Here is a 17199-nt window from a genome sequence, read left to right as displayed (position 1 = left end):
GAGGAACTGACAAATTGTTTTCGAAAACAACTACACTATTTACATCCCCAACAGCAGTAAATAAAGGTTCTAATTTCTACACATCATAAAAAAGTGGTTGCTTAACAACACAAATGTCCATGGACAGATGAATAGATAAAATGTGGACTATACATACTACGGAATATTATTTGGCCTTAAAGAGACATAAGCTCTGATACATGCTATAACATGAAGAACCATGAAAACATGATATTAAGTGAAATAAGTCAGACACTAAAGTAAAAATATTTTATAAGTCCACTTATATAAGGCACCTAGAAAAGGCAAACTTATAGAAATAGAAAGTAGAGTACAGGTTATCAGGGGCTGAGGGGAGTGGGGAAAGGGGAGTTAATGTTTAATAGAAACAGAGTTTCTGTTTGGGATGATAAAGTTTTGGAGATGGATGGTGGTGAGGTTGTACAACAATGTAAACGTATTTAATGCCACTGAACTATACTTACAAATGGTAAAAAGGTAAATTTTATGTTGGGTATATTATACAATAAAAAAGTTGCCACTCTAATAACAAACCAAATTTTGACTTTAAAATGTGCAAACTTTAGACTTGGCATTTCTATTCTTAAGAATTTAGCTTAAGGAAATAGTCAAGGATGCTAAAGAAAACAAGGGTGTTCCCTCAAGTGACAGAATGGTGACATTGAATGTCCAGTGACTGAGGATTCATTATATACGTTATGGTTTATATATTTGATCAACTATTATACGCCATTAAAATTGTAATTTCAAGTGACATAGTAAGATATTCAAGACAGTAAAGGGAAAATGCAGGGAAGAAAAAGAATACTTGTAATGAGTTGCCCCTAAATTTATCCCTTCTATTTCTTACGAGACTTTTTAAAAAGTATTTCAAGTACATATATGTACATGTCATTGAAATACAGGTTCAGTTGCTCACTGCTTGCAGAGTCCAATTAACAAGAACAAGGTCTGGTCTAAAGTGACTTTTTATTCCAAAGCTAGCTTAGGGGAAGAAGTACAGGCTTCCTACATTAAGGAGACCACTTTGCTTTTGGAGCAGAAAGTGGGGGCAGTGGTGCTTTTAAAGCAGGGGTGGAAGTGAGCAGGTCAGGAGTCTGTACAGGGGTCTGTACATGCCCTATCTACTGGGCAGTTTAGGTGGCATCTTCATGGACAGAAATAGGTTATAAAGGTGGCCAACAACTCTAGTGGGCATACTTTGGGTTGGAAATCAACTGTTACCTGTCAGGGCAACCTCCTGGTGGGTTAAAGTTCCACTCTGGAGTTTCTTTTCTTTTCTTTTCTTTTTTTTGAGTCAGAGTCTCTCTCTGTCGCCCAGGCTGGAGTGCAGTGGCGCGATCTCGGCTCACTGCAAGCTCCGCCTCCCAGCTTCACGCCATTCTCCTGCCTCAGCCTCCCGAGTAGCTGGGACTACAGGTGCCCACCACCACACCTGGCTAATTTTTTGTATTTTTAGTAGAGACAGGGTTTCGCTGTGTTAGCCAGGATGGTCTCAATCTGCTGACCTCGTAACCTGCCTGCCTTGGCCTCCCAAAGTGCTGGGATTACAGGCGTGAGCCACCGTGAACCTGGGAGGCAGAGCTTGCAGTAAGCCAAGATCGCACCAGTGCACTCCAGCCTGGGCAACAGAGTAAGACTGGGTCTCAAAAAAAAAAAAAAAAAAGAAAGAAAAAAGAAAGAAAGAAAGAAAATTGGGGGTACTCTTAAACACATACATAAAAAGTAGACAATACATCAAGGCATAATTCATGATCACTCCTGGAATGAGACTGATGGCTATATTTATCTGAGTTTTTTTTATTTTCCACTAAATTTTCTACTATAATTATGTAGTACTTCAGGAAAGAAGTAAAAATAAGTATTTTTAAGCAACTTCTTCTCCACTGTACCTAGTCTCCCGTTTTCAAGCCCAAGTGAGATTATCATCACTGGTCACACCCAGATGATGGACTGACAGATGCCTCCCTTGGAGAAGACCAACACTCCAGCTCTAGGCTTTATTTAGCGAGCTTCCTCCTTCACCTCCTTCAGGTCCCCACTCCAATTTTTTTCTGTTGGATTCCTTCATGTTGTGTCTTTGCTTCCTTTACCAAACTGTGAGTTCCTCTTGGGGTAAGAATTAAACCTTAGGAATCTTCATTCTTTCTAGGTGCCCAGTGCTGGACTTGGTCCATAGGCAATTAACAAGTAGATGTCATATCAATAAAATATAGTATATTTGCCTTCCCTCAATAGGTTTGGGCTATAGGGGGCAAGATTTTGTGTGTATATGTTTTCTCCTAAAACACTTCTTGCCTCTTGGCCTCTGTGTACTAGCTGCATTGGAAAGAATACCAAAGGTAAAAAAGAAGGAGTATCTGAATGTCAAATTAACAAAGTTTTGGTTTTATAAACAAATAAGCAGTGAGCTGGGGAAGAGAAGGATGTGAATACAGATTGTGTATTTGGGACAATATTGTGCACATGTCATTGTTTGATGCCTGCTCAAATATTCTTGCTCTTATAATTTAGATTATCAGTGCTTCTTGTTAGGTGAGTTTAATTGATACATCAATGTGTAAAAGATACAAAGTTCTCCTTTCGCATTGTTGTATGTTAAAAAAAATTGAAGCAACAATACATCATTAAATAAACTGGATAACATTTACTGACCCAAATGCACCAGGCACTCTCCTAAGCATTTTAGAGGTATGATCACGTTTAATACAACAATAACCCTAAGAGGCAGGTACTATTATTGTCTTTGTTTTATAGATGATGAAACAGACACACAAGAGCTGAGGTTCTCAGATCATGAATAGCTAGAAAATACGAGAGCCAGATTTTAAACCCACACCATCTGTCTTTAGAGGCCATTATGGGAATATTCAAGTGGTAGACATTGTAAAGTCAGTAAAGATCCATACCAGCCTGAGAACTGAGATGATATGGCAGAATGACTTTAATATCTTTGCTTTATACACTTCCATAATTTTTAACAATGAGAATGTAATACTTTTAAAATAAAACTCTTATTAAGTATAAATAGAAGAATTTTGAGGTTTGTATTATGCAAATTACTAAGTAGTTTAACTGTTAACTTGGAATGAACCTACAATTAAGATTTGCTACCGTAAATTTATCAATCAATCATGATATATCCTTTGCACACAGTATGAATGCACTACAGAGTTTAATTTGGAAAACCGTGAGTAATTTCAGAGATGATTGCAGGTTGCTACATGTTATAAGCTGTCAGTTGCCATTGTTAAAGGGGTAGATTTCTGATTCAACATTTTGAGAGTTCTAGAGTAAAATGTACTTTTAAAGTGCTTATTAAAATATTGAAGTTGGATATTACTGGACTGAGAGTATAATTCTATATTCCTTTATAATAATACTTTATTTAAGTCATTCCTAAAGCCCCCTTAAAGCTCTTACATCCAGTTCTCTGGTATATAACATTTTCTTGGATTTTTAGCTCAGCAGATTCTGTCTGGTAGAAAGAGTTGAATAGTGAAACAAATACCAAACTGGTATGAAAGAGACCTGGTTTTGACTCTGAATCCAGATCTATTTTTCAAGTCAATTCATTTTTCTGTACTTAAGATTCTACATCTATAAAATGGAAGGTGGTGGTGTGGTTTACTGGATGTTCTTTCCAAGATATCTTCTGGCTCAAAATTATACAATTCTATAAGCCATGTACAGAGATAAGCTGGGTAAAAAGCACGAGACAAAAAGACTATGCAATTACCTTTTTATCAATCAGGATTTTCAGTTGCTAACAATGGAATTCACACTGGCTAGCTTAAGCCAATTGGGATTTATGAAAGGATATTAGATACCTCAAAGACTCTCCAAGAGATCTTGAAAAGCAGGTGTGGATGCTACTTGGCACGGAGCAACAGAGCCAGATAGAACATCCAACTCTTTATGCTGCAGATAGTTACAGCAAAAACACCATTCCTACTGCTGTCTGTCGCTACGTGCTGATCATGCTCAGCACAAGACCTTAAGCCCCATCACTTCAAACTTTCACACTTGACAAGTGATAGATCTCTCTGGGCTCAGTCACCTCCTCATGGGCCGCTCTTCTGCATCCAGACCTCATGCAGGTATATTTCATTACTAGAATCTAAGTTTCATACTCACACCTCTACCTACAAGAGATCATGGGGGAAAGTTTTTGTTTTTAATTTTCCTTTGGGAAGGCAGACTCATAATGTGGAAATGCATCAAAATGCAGAGAAGATATTCAAAAGATATTGGGCAGGACAAATATCCAGAAATGTTATTCCTGGATAACAAAACTTACATATCCCATAGCAAAATATGTTTTTTGTACTTGTTTTTGAAGCTTATTTTCTTTAAAACCTTACTATCTCACATTGATCAGAGCTCAGCTGTAGAAAATAGAAAGCGTTCTGGCTAATTTAAGCAGACTGAGATTTAATTCGGAGATTTAGTGCTTACATAGTCATTGGGCGGGTTGGAGGGGCCAGCTCGCAGCTGAGCTTTCAGGAATAACATCACCACCCCAGAAGTGGTTCTCCAAAGGACTGCTGCCTCTGTCACTACTAAAGGAAGCTGAGGAATCGGCTAGAACTGCTGGCAACAAGTGCTTCTGTGATCTGTGCTGACAGACTGGCCTCATTTACTGCCCTCTTGAAAGACAATAGAGTCTGGATGCTGAAATTGTTATGACAGCTGCTGGGGAACAATCACATGCCTTCATGATGGTGACTGGCAGCAGAAGGAGAAGCAGCAGCAGCAGTTCGACTTCTGTCTTCTGCCATCCAAATCTTATTCAGATGCATCTGCTGGGTAGAATCTAAATCACCTGAAGAACCAGAACTGGCAAACAGTCTGGGAAGGTTTCCTTGAACATTTTCATTTGATGTTATTTGATAAAACAAATGACAAAGAGGTAGCAGGGGAGCAGAGTGAGCCAATCTGCAATATCTGCCACATTGTGTTGAGCTCTTAGGCGGTTGTTGACATTCATTCTTATCCATGAGCTAATGTCCTTCTAAAAAATCTCACAGGAGGTTAGTATACTGCATTGACACTCAGGATTTCAAAACATGAAGGAAGTTGCTTATGCTTACACAGCTAGGAAATGGAAGAACTAGAATTTGAATCTAAATTTTCTGTCTCCAGCTATAGCAGTCTTTCAACTCCTCACTATCTAGGTTGGGGCACAACCTGGATAACGTGACACACATACACACGCGCGTGTGAACACACACACACACCCCCATTTATTTGCATGTGGCATATTTTTCTTTTCCTTAGCTTAGTCTTGGGCCCCAGCTTAGATCATGACACAGGAAACACAACTTTTATTGTGTGTTCATTAGTCGTTTAATTTGCAGATGCTAACATTGGCAATGTTCCTACTGTAATGGAACATAATGGAACCATAATTGCATAGCAAAATCACAATGAATCTACTCCCATTTCTGGTCAGAAATATGACTGACAGCCTTGCTTCTGAAATAGTGAGAGCTTCAGATTGGGGCAGCCCAAGATTAAAGCCCATTTTTCCTGGGACTAAAGCTTAATAGTAGATATAGTTCAAATATTGTTTCTTATTAAAAATTTAATTATAATATTTCCTTTTTTTTTTTTGAGACGGAGTCTTGCTCTGCTGCTAGGCTGGAGTGCAGTGGTGTGATCTTGGCTCACTGCAGCCTCCACCTCCTGATTTCAAGAGATTCTCCTGCCTCTACTTCTTATGGAAGTCATGAATCATGGCCAAAAGACCTGCACCCCATTCTCTCTGAACCTTAGTTTCCTTGCCAGAAAACTGAGGATGACACCATCTGCCCTAGAGAACTTCATAAATTCTTACAGAGATCAGTTACATAATGTGTCCAGAAGTAACCCATCAACAGGAAAATAATAAATGGATATGAGGTGGAATTCCATCCAAGAAAAAATAAGTTCAGTCTTGACTAGCACATACCCAAATAAGTGTAACAACAACAACAAAATTACAAAAGGATTAAATAATATGTTCACACATTAAATAAAAATAATGGTTGACCATAGGGAAGAAATTTTAGGAGTTAAAATTACTACAACTTAATAAGCATCTATAATTTGTAAGTTATATTACATACTTGTGAAAGATAGGAAAAATACAGTGTTTTTTCTACCCTCTACTCATACAACTCAGTCAACACAATGCTTCTGACACCATGTTTCCCAGTGGACACCAGTTGGGTGTCCTTTAATTCAACTGAATTCTTTTTTAATTTGAGACGGAGTCTTGCTCTGTCGCCCAGGCTGGAGTGCAGTGGTGCAATCTCGGCTCACTGCAAGCTCTGCCTCCCGGGTTCACGCCATTCTCTGGCCTCCTGAATAGCTGGGACTACAGGCAGCCGCCACCACGCCCGGGTAATTTTTTGTATTTTTAGTAGAGACAGGGTTTCACCGTGTTAGCCAGGATGGTCTCGATCTCCTGACATCGTGATCCGCCCACCTTAGCCTCTGAAAGTGCTGGGATTACAGGCTTGAGCCACTGTGCCTGGTCTGAATTCTTACACTATCTACATAGAGATAGTGTCAGAATCCACAAGTTAAGGACTCAGTCTCACAATACTGTTCCCCACTTCAGATGCCAATCACAAGTCCCAGGTTGTGACCTGTGCTTCTGACTGTCTATAAATTGGGGGTTCCTATCACCCCCTCCTTGGGTTTGATTAATTTGCTAGAGTGACTCACAGAACTCAGGGAAACAATTTACTTATGTTTACCCATTTATTATAAATTTGATGAACAGCCACATGGAAAAGATGCATAGGGCAAGGTATGGAAAAAAGGGCGAGGAACTTCCATGCCCTCTCTGAGCATACCACCCTCCAGAAATTCCCATGTGTTCAGCTATCAGGAAGCAATCTGTACCCAGTCCTGTTTTTTTAATGGAGGTTTTAGTACTTAAGCATGATTAAATCATTGGCCATTGGTATCAACTTAACCTTCAGCCTCTCTTCTCTCCTCAGAGGTAGGATAGGGGTAGAAGTAAAACTTTTAACTCTTTCATCACATGGGTCATTTCCTTGGACACCAGCCCCCAACCTGAGGCTATCTAGGAGCCCAACAGGAGTCATCTCATAAAAACAAAAGATACTTCTACCACTCAGGAAATTACAAAGGTCTTAGAAGCTCTGTGTCAGGAAGTGAGGTCAAAAACCAAGTAATAGGACAAAAGATTCTCCTAGTGCCTTTATCTACAAGAGTTTTTGGAGCTCTATGCCAAGAACTAAGGAGGAGAGACCAAATATATTCCATATTATATTGTAGGGGACTGAGAGATGAGCTCCAACCTCCTTTACTTCTTAAGATGGCTCTTTGGCTGAATCTAGAAACTAAATTGACACCAGGCAGATTAACAAAAGAAAAGCATGCAAGTTTTATTAGTGTTTAATGTACATGGGAATCTTCACAAGAAAGTGAAATCAGAAGAAGTGGCCAAAGCAAGATGTTTTTATACTTTTTAAACAAGGAATGATACATTTGAGAAGGGATGCCAGGACCAAGGTGATCTGGCTAGATGACAGGGAGTCACTAGGAGACAAATGGGAGAAGGTGGAAAACTAGTGACAGATAAAGGTTATTTCTGTATTGTGGCACTATTCACAATAGCAAAGACTTGGAACCAATCCAAATGTCCATCAGTGATAGACTGGATTAAGAAAATGTGGCACATATACACTATGGAATACTATGTAGCCATAAAAAAGGATGAGTTCATGTCCTTTGCAGGGACATGGATGAAGCTGGAAACCATAATTCTCAGCACACTATCACAAGGACAGAAAACCGAACACCACATGTTCTCACTCCTAGGTGGGAATTGAACAATGAGAACACATGGACACAGGGCGGGGAACATCACACACTGGGGCCTGTTGGGGGGTAGGGGTCTGGGGAAGGGATAGCATTAGGAGAAATATCCCATGTAAATGACGAGTTGATGGGTGCAGCAAGCCAACATGACACATATATACCTATGTAACAAACCTGCACATTGTACACATGTAGCCTAGAACTGAAAGTATAATAATAATGATAATAAAAAGATAAGGCCAGGCGCAGTGGCTCACACCTGTAATTCCAGCACTTTGGGAGGCCGAGGCAGGCAGATCACAAGGTCAGGAGATTGAGACCATCCTGGCTAACATGGTGAAACTCCATCTCTACTAAAAATACAAAAAAATTAGCCAGGCGTGGTGGCGGGTGCCTGTAGTCCCAGCTACTTGGGAGGCTGAGGCTGGAGAATGGCATGAACCTGAGAGGCGGAGCTTGCAGTGAGCCTAGATCTCGCCACTGCACTCCAGCCTGGGCGACAGAGTGAGACTCCGTCTCAAAAAAAAAAAAAGATAAAGGGTATTTCATTAAATATATTTATTCGGGTCCATAGCAGCCCCCAATTTTCAGTCTCTAGTGACAAGGGCTATTTTATCACCCTGTTTTGGGGAGGGTAGCCCTCCCAAAGGAATCTTTATGTCTTGCTGCATGCAGGAAGGAACAAGTCAGCTAGCCCTTTCTGAACTACAATTTCTCCAATGTTTTCAACTTGAAATAATCAACATGCCAATCCAGCAATTTTGGGATGGCACTGTTACCCCATCTGGCATCTATAAGGCTGTAAGCCTTGACTGAACAGTTGGACAACTCTAACTCTGTTTATCTTTAGCAACAAGATGCCTGAGATCAGAGGTTCCCCTTTTGTTCACACCAGCTAAAACCAGTGGGATCCAAGATAACAGCCCACCTGACCTCTGAAAGACCTCCAACTTCATTATAATCTAATTTCCATGCTAAATATCACTCTCCCCACTGCCATGACAGCTGACAGTCACCATGACAGTGACTGGAAGAAGCCATGAAAAGATAAAAAGAAGGTGGCACTTCAGGTCTGAGAAGTTCACTGCCCATTCCCAGAAAAGACATGAATATTCCTGCCCTTGTTTCTTTTCCTTCTTTCATTTTTTTTTTTTTTTTTTTTGAGACGTAGTCTTGCTCTGTCGCCCAGGCTGGAGTGCAGTGATGCGATCTCGACTCACTGCAAACCCTGCCCCCTGGGTTCATGCCATTCTCCTGCCTCAGCCTCCCGAGCAGCTGGGACCACAGGCACCCGCCACCACGCCCAGCTAATTTTTCATATTTTTAGTAGAGATGGGGTTTCACTGTGCTAGCCAGGATGTTCTCAATCTCCTGACCTTGTGATCTGCCCACCTCGGCCTCCCAAAGTGCTGGGATTACAGGCGTAAGCCACCACGCCTGGCCTGCCCTTGCTTTTAATGTCCAATCCCTTGATCAGAGAAACCTTGTATTTTAACCCCATCAACTCTCACAAGTCAAGAGGTTGATTTGTGATCCCTGCTCCTACTTCTCCATTCCTTCTCCAATGAATAAAACTTGCCCTGCTTGATGCTCATTTTCAGTTTCCCATATTGGCTCTGTGACAGTGAACAGGGAAAGATCCCACTGTTTGGGGCAACTGAGTTTCAGTAATAGCATGTCCCTCATTTCTTCATTATTACAATATCACAATGCCTAATCTTGAAATGTTTAATAGAAATAACATTTGTAAGCCACGTATTGCCTTTGAGTCTTTCATGTTTTTTTTTGTTTGTTGTTTTATTTATTTTTATTTATTTTTTGAGATGGAGTCTCACTGTCACCCAGGCTGGAGTGCAGTGGCATGATCTTGGCTCACTGCAACCTCCACCTCCCAGGTTCAAATGATTTTCCTGCCTCAGCCTCCCAAGTAGCTGGGACTACATGCGCATGCCATCACAACTGGCTAATTTTTTGTATTTTGAGTAGAGATGGGGTTTCATCATGTTAGCCAGGCTGGTCGTGAACACCTGATAATCCACCCGCCTCAGCCTCCCAAAATGCTGGGATTACAGGTGTGAGCCACCGTGCCCAGCCATCTTTCATTGTTTAATACCAAGTCATATTTATGTAGTACTTTATAATTTTCCCAGTGTTTTCTTTTACATTACTTAATCTTCAAAATCACCAAGTGAGGCAAGTAGCCTTTTCACTTCTCCTACTAATTTTAGTGGCTGTGGCTTCCCTGTTGCCCTGGGGGTAGCAGAGAAACTCCATTGTGGAATCTCATAAAATTTTTTTTTCATCTCATGACACCTACAGGCATTATTTGAGCACAATAAGATGGCTGAAGCTGTGGGTGAATAAGCAAATTTTTTTCTGAAGTTTATCAAGATAGACATCTTTCCCTCTCTTCAATATCTTCTTCCAGTTTCTCTCCTGTTACTCATACCCAATTCTTTTTTTTTTTTTTTTTTTTTTGAGATGGAATCTCACTCTGTCACTAGGCTGGAGTGTAGTGGCCCGATCTCAGCTCACTGTAACCTCTGACTCCCGGGTTCAAGCGATTCTCCTGCCTTAGCCTCTCAAGTAGCTGGGACTACAGGCACGCACCACCATGCCTGGCTAATTTTTGTATTTTTTTAAAATTTTTTTACATGGAGTCTCACTCTGTCGCCAGGCTGGAGTGCAGTGACGCAACCTTGGCTCACTGCAACCTCCACCTCCCAGGTTCAACCGAGTCTCCTGCCTCAGTCTCCCGAGTAGCTGGGACTACAGGCGCACGCCACCACGCCCAGCTAATTTTTGTACTTTTAGTAGTGACGGGGTTTCACCATGTTGGCCAGAATGGCCTCGATCTCTTGACCTCGTGATCTGCCCACCTCGGCCTCCCAAAGTGCTGGGATTACAGGTGTGAGCCACCATGCCTGGCCTTTGTATTTTTAGTAGAGATGGGCTTTCACCATGTTGGCCAGGATGGTCTGGATCTCCTGACCTTGTGATACGCCCTGCTTGGCCTCCCAAAGTGCTGGGATTACAGGTGTGAGCCACCACGCCCGGCCTCATACTCCATTCTTAAGAGAAGGTAGAGTAGATGAGGAGAGCTTTTGCGTTTTATTTCCCATCATCCCATGGAGTGCTCTTACCTTCTGTTTGCAGTCTCCTGGAACAGCTGTTCTGGACAGCCAGCATTATGAATGCCCCCAGATAGCTCTTGGTGCTTCTGGAATCTTGCTTCTGAGGATTTCCCCTTTCTCAAATTCATAGTTGTATTCTATGGTCTAGTGTTCCAACGTCCAAATAAGAGGAATACCAGAGGTATACATATCCCACCCAGCTAACAGGGAAAAGCTAAAAGGTCAAATCTCTAATGACTCTACCCTAATTACATAAAGGATTACAAAGCAGTGAGGCATATGGAGGGGAGAGTGCTTCATGTAACCCAAAAAGTGACTGAGGCAAGTCTCAATTGAGATACAGAGGTTTATTTAGCCAAGGTTGAGGAAGTGCCAAGGAAAAAACATAAGTCACTGAAGCATTTGTGACCTGTGCTTTTTCCAAAGAACTTTATGGGAGCTTCTGCATTTAAAGAGGAAAGAGTAAGCAGGAAGGGATAAAAAGGAGATATGCTCATATGTAAAGAAGGGGTACTGAGAATGAAAATTTTTCTTTTTTTAAAAAATTATTTATTATACGTTAAGTTCTGGGATACATGTGCAGAACATGCAGGTTTGTTACATAGGTATACATGTGCCATGGTAGTTTGCTGCATTCATCAACCTGTCTTCTAGGTTTTTGTTTGTTTGTTTTGAGACAGAGTCTCACTCTGTCGCCAGGCTGGAGTGCAGTGGTGCAATCTCGGCTCACTGCAACCTCCACCTCCTGGGTTCAAGTGATCCCCCTGCCTCAGCCTCCCGAGTAGCTGGGACTACAGGCATGTGCTATCATGCCCAGCTAATTTGTGTATTTTTAGTAGAGATGGGGTTTCACCATGTTGGCCAGGATGGTCTTGATCTCCTGACCTCATGATCTACCCGCCTCGGCCTCCCAAAGTGCTCGGATTTCAGGCATGAGCCACCGCGCCCAGCCCCATCATCTAGGTTTTAAGCCTCGCATGCATTAGGTATTTGTCCTAATGCTCTCCCTCCCCTTTCCCCTTTCCCCCTACCCCCTGACAGGCCCCAGTGTGCGAAGTTCCCCTCCCTGTGTCCACGTGTTCTCATTGTTCAGCTCCCACTTATGAGTGCTGTTTGCTTTTCTGTTCCTGTGTTAGTTTGCTGAGAATGATGGTTTCCAGATTCATCCATGTCCCTGCAAAGGACATGAACTCAGAGAATGAAAATATTTTGAGCAGCAGGGAAGAAGATTGGCTAAGTTGACAGTAAACAACACACAATTACCAGGCAGCAATGAACAAAACAGCAGCGAGGTCCGAAAAGGATTAGTTGGGAGGTAAGTGCAGAAGCCATAATAACCACCTGGGGAGTTTGTTGGTGATGGACATACCCAGGCCTACCCTGGAGATGCTGATTCAGAAGATATGGCTGGGGTCTGGTTATCTCTGAATTTAAATAACTCTCCAGAAGACACTGATTCACCCTTTTATTAGATGGCCATTGCTCTAACATCCCTGGAGGGTGATACTTCTCAATTTAAAAGATAATGCAGGTAATTATTTCATTTTGAATGTTTGTGTCCTTCCAAAATTCATGTGTTTAACTCCTCAACTCTCAATGTGATGGTATTAGAAGATGTGGCCTTTGGCAGGTAATTAGGCTATGAGGGGAGAGTCAAGATGAATGGGATTAATGCCCTTAGTAAAGAAGCCCCAGGGAGCTGCCTTGCCCCTTCTATGATATGAGAACACGGTGAGAAGGCATCATCTGTGAACCAGGAAGTGGGCCTTCACCAAACACCAAATCTGCTAGTGTCTTGATCTCAGACTTTCAGTCTCCAGAACTGTGAGAAATGAATTTCTGTTGTTAATAAGCCACCCAGTCTATGGTGCTTTGAAATCGCAGCCTGAACAGACTAGACAGAAGTGATGACCACTAGTTCAGCCTCCCACCAGTCCAATCAGCAGCCTACAGGCCAGCCCCTGCTGCTGGAGCTGGGTCATTCCATAGGCTCCCTCCTTGACTTTCTACAACACACCCTGGCTACATCTGATTGGTATATCTTGTCATTTAAAAAGCTAGAATGTATTAATGGTCTCCAAAACTGTTTTTCCATTTTTACTACTTATACTAACAAATGGCTTCAATTTTCTATCACTCAAGTCTTCCTGGACTAAACTTCATCTCTCTCCTAATCTTCCGTCTAGTCACTTGCTAGATACTAGTTGCTTCAACCTCCTTAACAAGTCTCAATTTTGTCTCCTATGTTGTCCTAATAACTGTGCTTTAGTTCAGGCTCTCATGATTTCCTATCTGGATTACTATAGTTATCTCCTGAATTGGTTTATCCACCTTCTGTTTTACTTTCCTCTAGCCCATTCTCCATAAATCTGATCTTTCTACTTTTCCCAACTAAAATGCTTTCATAACTCTCCAATGCTCACAGAATAAAATCCAAGCTTAGCACAAAGAGTCCTGCATGGTCTCAGGGGTCCAATTTAAAATCTTATAACCTAATGAGGGATGCAGCCTGGATGAGAATGGTGGGGATTTTGGCAAACTGGATTGCACACGCTCTATGTAAAGAGAGGGGCCGTTTCCAGCTCTCATTACTTACTGCCACATCAATGCTACTACATCTTCCACTTTTCAATATAAACTGAATTTATGCACTATCTCCAAAGTTTTAATTAAATATAACAACACCATTCAAGCTACCCACTCTTCAAGACTGTGGACTAGATCCAGTCCAGGGGTGGTTGCTTTGTACCCTCTGTTTTAGACCTTCTCTCTGCTCCATCTGAATAGGTCTGACGTCCAGGGATTTCATAGCTGGTTAAACCATATGATGGATGAATATACATTACTAAAACCTAATCCAAGAGAAGCAAGAAAGTTAAGTAAACTTTCACCTTCCTGCCCATTCAAAACCCATTTTCTCAGTCTGGGTGCAGTGGCTCACACCTGTAATCCCAGCATTTTGGGAGGCTGAAGCGGGTTAATCACTTGAGGTCAGGAGTTTGAGATCAGCCTGGCCAACATGGTGAAACCCTGCCTCTACCAAAAAATACAAAAATTAGCCAGGCCTGGTGGTGCATGCCTATAGTCCCAGCTACTCGAGAAGCTGAGGTGGGAGAATCACTTGAACCTGGGAGGCCGAGGCTGCAGTGAGCCAAGATCATGCCACTGCACTCCAGCCTGGGTGACAGAGTGAGACCCTGTCTCAAAAAAAAAAAAAAAAAAGATCTCTCCATTACATGATAAAAATTAATCTTTAAAGTTTATCACAAAATTGTTACCTTTGGTATAGCTCTTTACTTCTTTCTCTTTGCTTTATTTCTTACTTCCCTGTAATTGGGAGACAATAAATGGTCTTTTCTTCCAAGAGAATGTAGGTAGTCATCACAATAAAAACAGATGAGAAAAAAATGTCCATGAAGGCTGGGTGCAGTGGGGGATGCCTATAATCCCAGCTACTTAAGAGGCTGAAGTGGGAGGATGGCTTGAGCCCAGAAGTTCTAGACCAGCCTGGGCAAAATGGCAAGACTCTTTCTCTAAAAAAAATTTTTTTAAGTCAACAAAAGACTTAAGATGGTAAGGTCAGGTGACTATTTGGAAAGAAAGTTGGAAGAAAGACTCTGGAGGCAGTGCTCATGCCAGTGAGGCTGAGGTCACCTACTCAATTCTCATTACCAGGATCACTATATGGCAACTTCACCTCTCCATAAAAAGGTTTTCAAATAAGCTGTAACACTAGTCTCCTCAGAAACACTAATTTGAAGAAAATACAAAACATAGATTTCTCCACATTGTTCATTATTCTCCACATTATTCAGTTGCATTACTCGGGGGCACCCCTCCTCTGTCATCCATAGTTCATTTGGCATATTATTAACCTGAGAAGAATATCTGTGATTTCTATGTTCTTAACCTTTTTTGATCGTAGAACTCTGGAAATCTAAGGACATCTATGGATGCTTTTTCCAGGAAAACACACATGCACACAAACTTTTTAAATATTTACATGTCAGGTTTAACACATCTACAGCAGCAACCCCATAAGCTACCTAATTTAAGGACTCTCACCTACAGAATACCCTGGTTTACCCCACAGCAACGGTTCCCTATGAGAGAGAAAAAAAACAAACAACAACAACAAAAATTCCATTGCGAACACAACGTAAATGTGTATCCTTTAATCTCCCTTAGTCTAGTACCTGAATAGGTCACACATCACTGACTTTCATAGCTGGCATTCTCTTAAGAGAAGCTCCCAGGAACAAAGACCTTGTTTTTGGTGGCTTTTTGTCTGAAGTTTCTGGTTTCAGAAAAGTTGTACTAATATTTAATTTATATGCTTCCAGTGATGTCTTGTTGCAGCCAGACAGAAAACGTATTGTCTTTCATTAGATGGCCCCTGAGTGGAACCTGAGTCATTCTTCCAGTGAAGCGATGAAAAAGAGAGAGGCTGAATGACATTCTGGAAGGAAACTCTAAACCTCCCAACATGTTGCTGTGGAATTTGTGGCTCAGAGTCTGGTTCAGTGACAGAGGTTCAGAATATTGCTTTTTTATCAGGGGCTGGGTGTGTGTCTCAAACCTGTAATCCCAGCACTTTGGGAGGCTGAGACAGAAGGATCACTGAGGCCAGGAGTTCAACATCAGCTGAGAAACATAACAATACCCTGTCTCTACAAACAAGCAAAAAAAGAAAAGAAAAGAAAAGAAAGTTGCTTCTATTAGATCACTTTATGATGTGAGACCCTGAGAAGTTAGACTAATATATCACAGAATGCTAGAAATATATTGGTGAATTGGATTAGAATGTTAAGTGTGTCCTCTTCCCACAAGAAAGCCAAGTTGAGAACCCAGATGAACATCAGGAAGTTGCATGGGACACACCTGGAAGATGAGGACGCAGATAGTCTGATAGGCAGGACAGGATGCTTCACCTGGCTTGTGTGGTCTATCCCACCATGGGAGGGTGGCTGCCAGCGATGAGCAAGTCAGGGAAACTTCTTCCCTGGGTGTGCCATTGTTTTGTTGTTGTTGTTTTGCCTTTTTTTTTCTTTCTGAGATGGAGTTTCACTCTTGTTGCCCAGGTTGGAGTGCAATGGCGTGATCTCTGCTCACTGCAACCACTGTCTCCTGGGTTCAAGCAATTCTCCTGCCTCAGCCTCCCAAGTAGCTGGGATTACAGGTGCCCGCCACCACGCCCAGCTAATTTTTGTATTTTTAGTAGAGACGGGGTTTCACCGTGTTGGCCAGGGTGGTCTCAAACTCCAGACCTCAAGTGATCCACCCGCCTCCACCTCCCAAAGTGCTGGGATTACAGATGTAAGCCACCTCGCCTGGCCAGGCATGCCTGTTTTTAATTGTGTTCACTATAAAATACAAGCACTCAACACTATTGAGGACACATTCATAACATCTTTAATATGCCTCTGCTGTTAACATTATATGTATCTTCCATCTTTTTGTATCCCAAATGTCAGCTCTATTTGTATTCTCCTCTCTGAGCTCCCTCAAGGATCTATTTACCCACCGAGATAAAGAACAATGCAAAATTTACTGATGGTCTTATAAGAGAGATGGAATGAGCTGCTTTTAAAATCCTCTTTATATTCTTATAAAAAATCGGGCTGGGTGTGGTGGCTCATACCTGTAATCCCAGCACTCTGGGAGGCTGACACAGGTAGATCACTTGAAGTCAGGAGTTCAAGACCAGCTTAGGCAACATGATGAAATCCAGACTCTAAAAAAACCACAAAAAGTTAGCCGGGCATGGTGGCATGTGCCTGCAATCCTAGCTACTCGGGAGGCTGAGGCAAAAGTATCGCTTGGACTGGAGAGATGGAGATTGCAGTGAGCCGAGATTGAGCCACTGCACCCCAGCCTGGGTGAAAGAATGAGACTCTGTCTCAAAAATAAAAAAAATAAATAAAATTTGATTGTAATCAAGCCTCTAGTTCTCACTCATGGTTAGTATGAAATATAGAGGAACATGTTTAACTCCAGGGTAGGAACCAGCAAATTCCAGCATGTGAAAAATTCTGCAAGACAGATATATCAGTTTCTTCAGCAAATGAGTGGCAAATTCAAAAAGAATAAAAAAGAAAGGAAGGGAAACACAAATAAGAAAATTTACAAAGTATATCAAATAAGTACAATACACAAATATTATTATTTTTTTTTTGGGGGGTGGGGGAGGGATGGAGTCTTGCTG

The sequence above is a fragment of the Pongo abelii genome, chromosome 6 (genome assembly GCF_028885655.2).
Source record: "Pongo abelii isolate AG06213 chromosome 6, NHGRI_mPonAbe1-v2.0_pri, whole genome shotgun sequence".
In the NCBI taxonomy this organism is placed as follows: Eukaryota; Metazoa; Chordata; class Mammalia; order Primates; family Hominidae; genus Pongo; species Pongo abelii.
The sequence above is the reverse complement of the archived record's forward strand: the minus strand, read 5'-3'. Positions refer to the sequence as shown.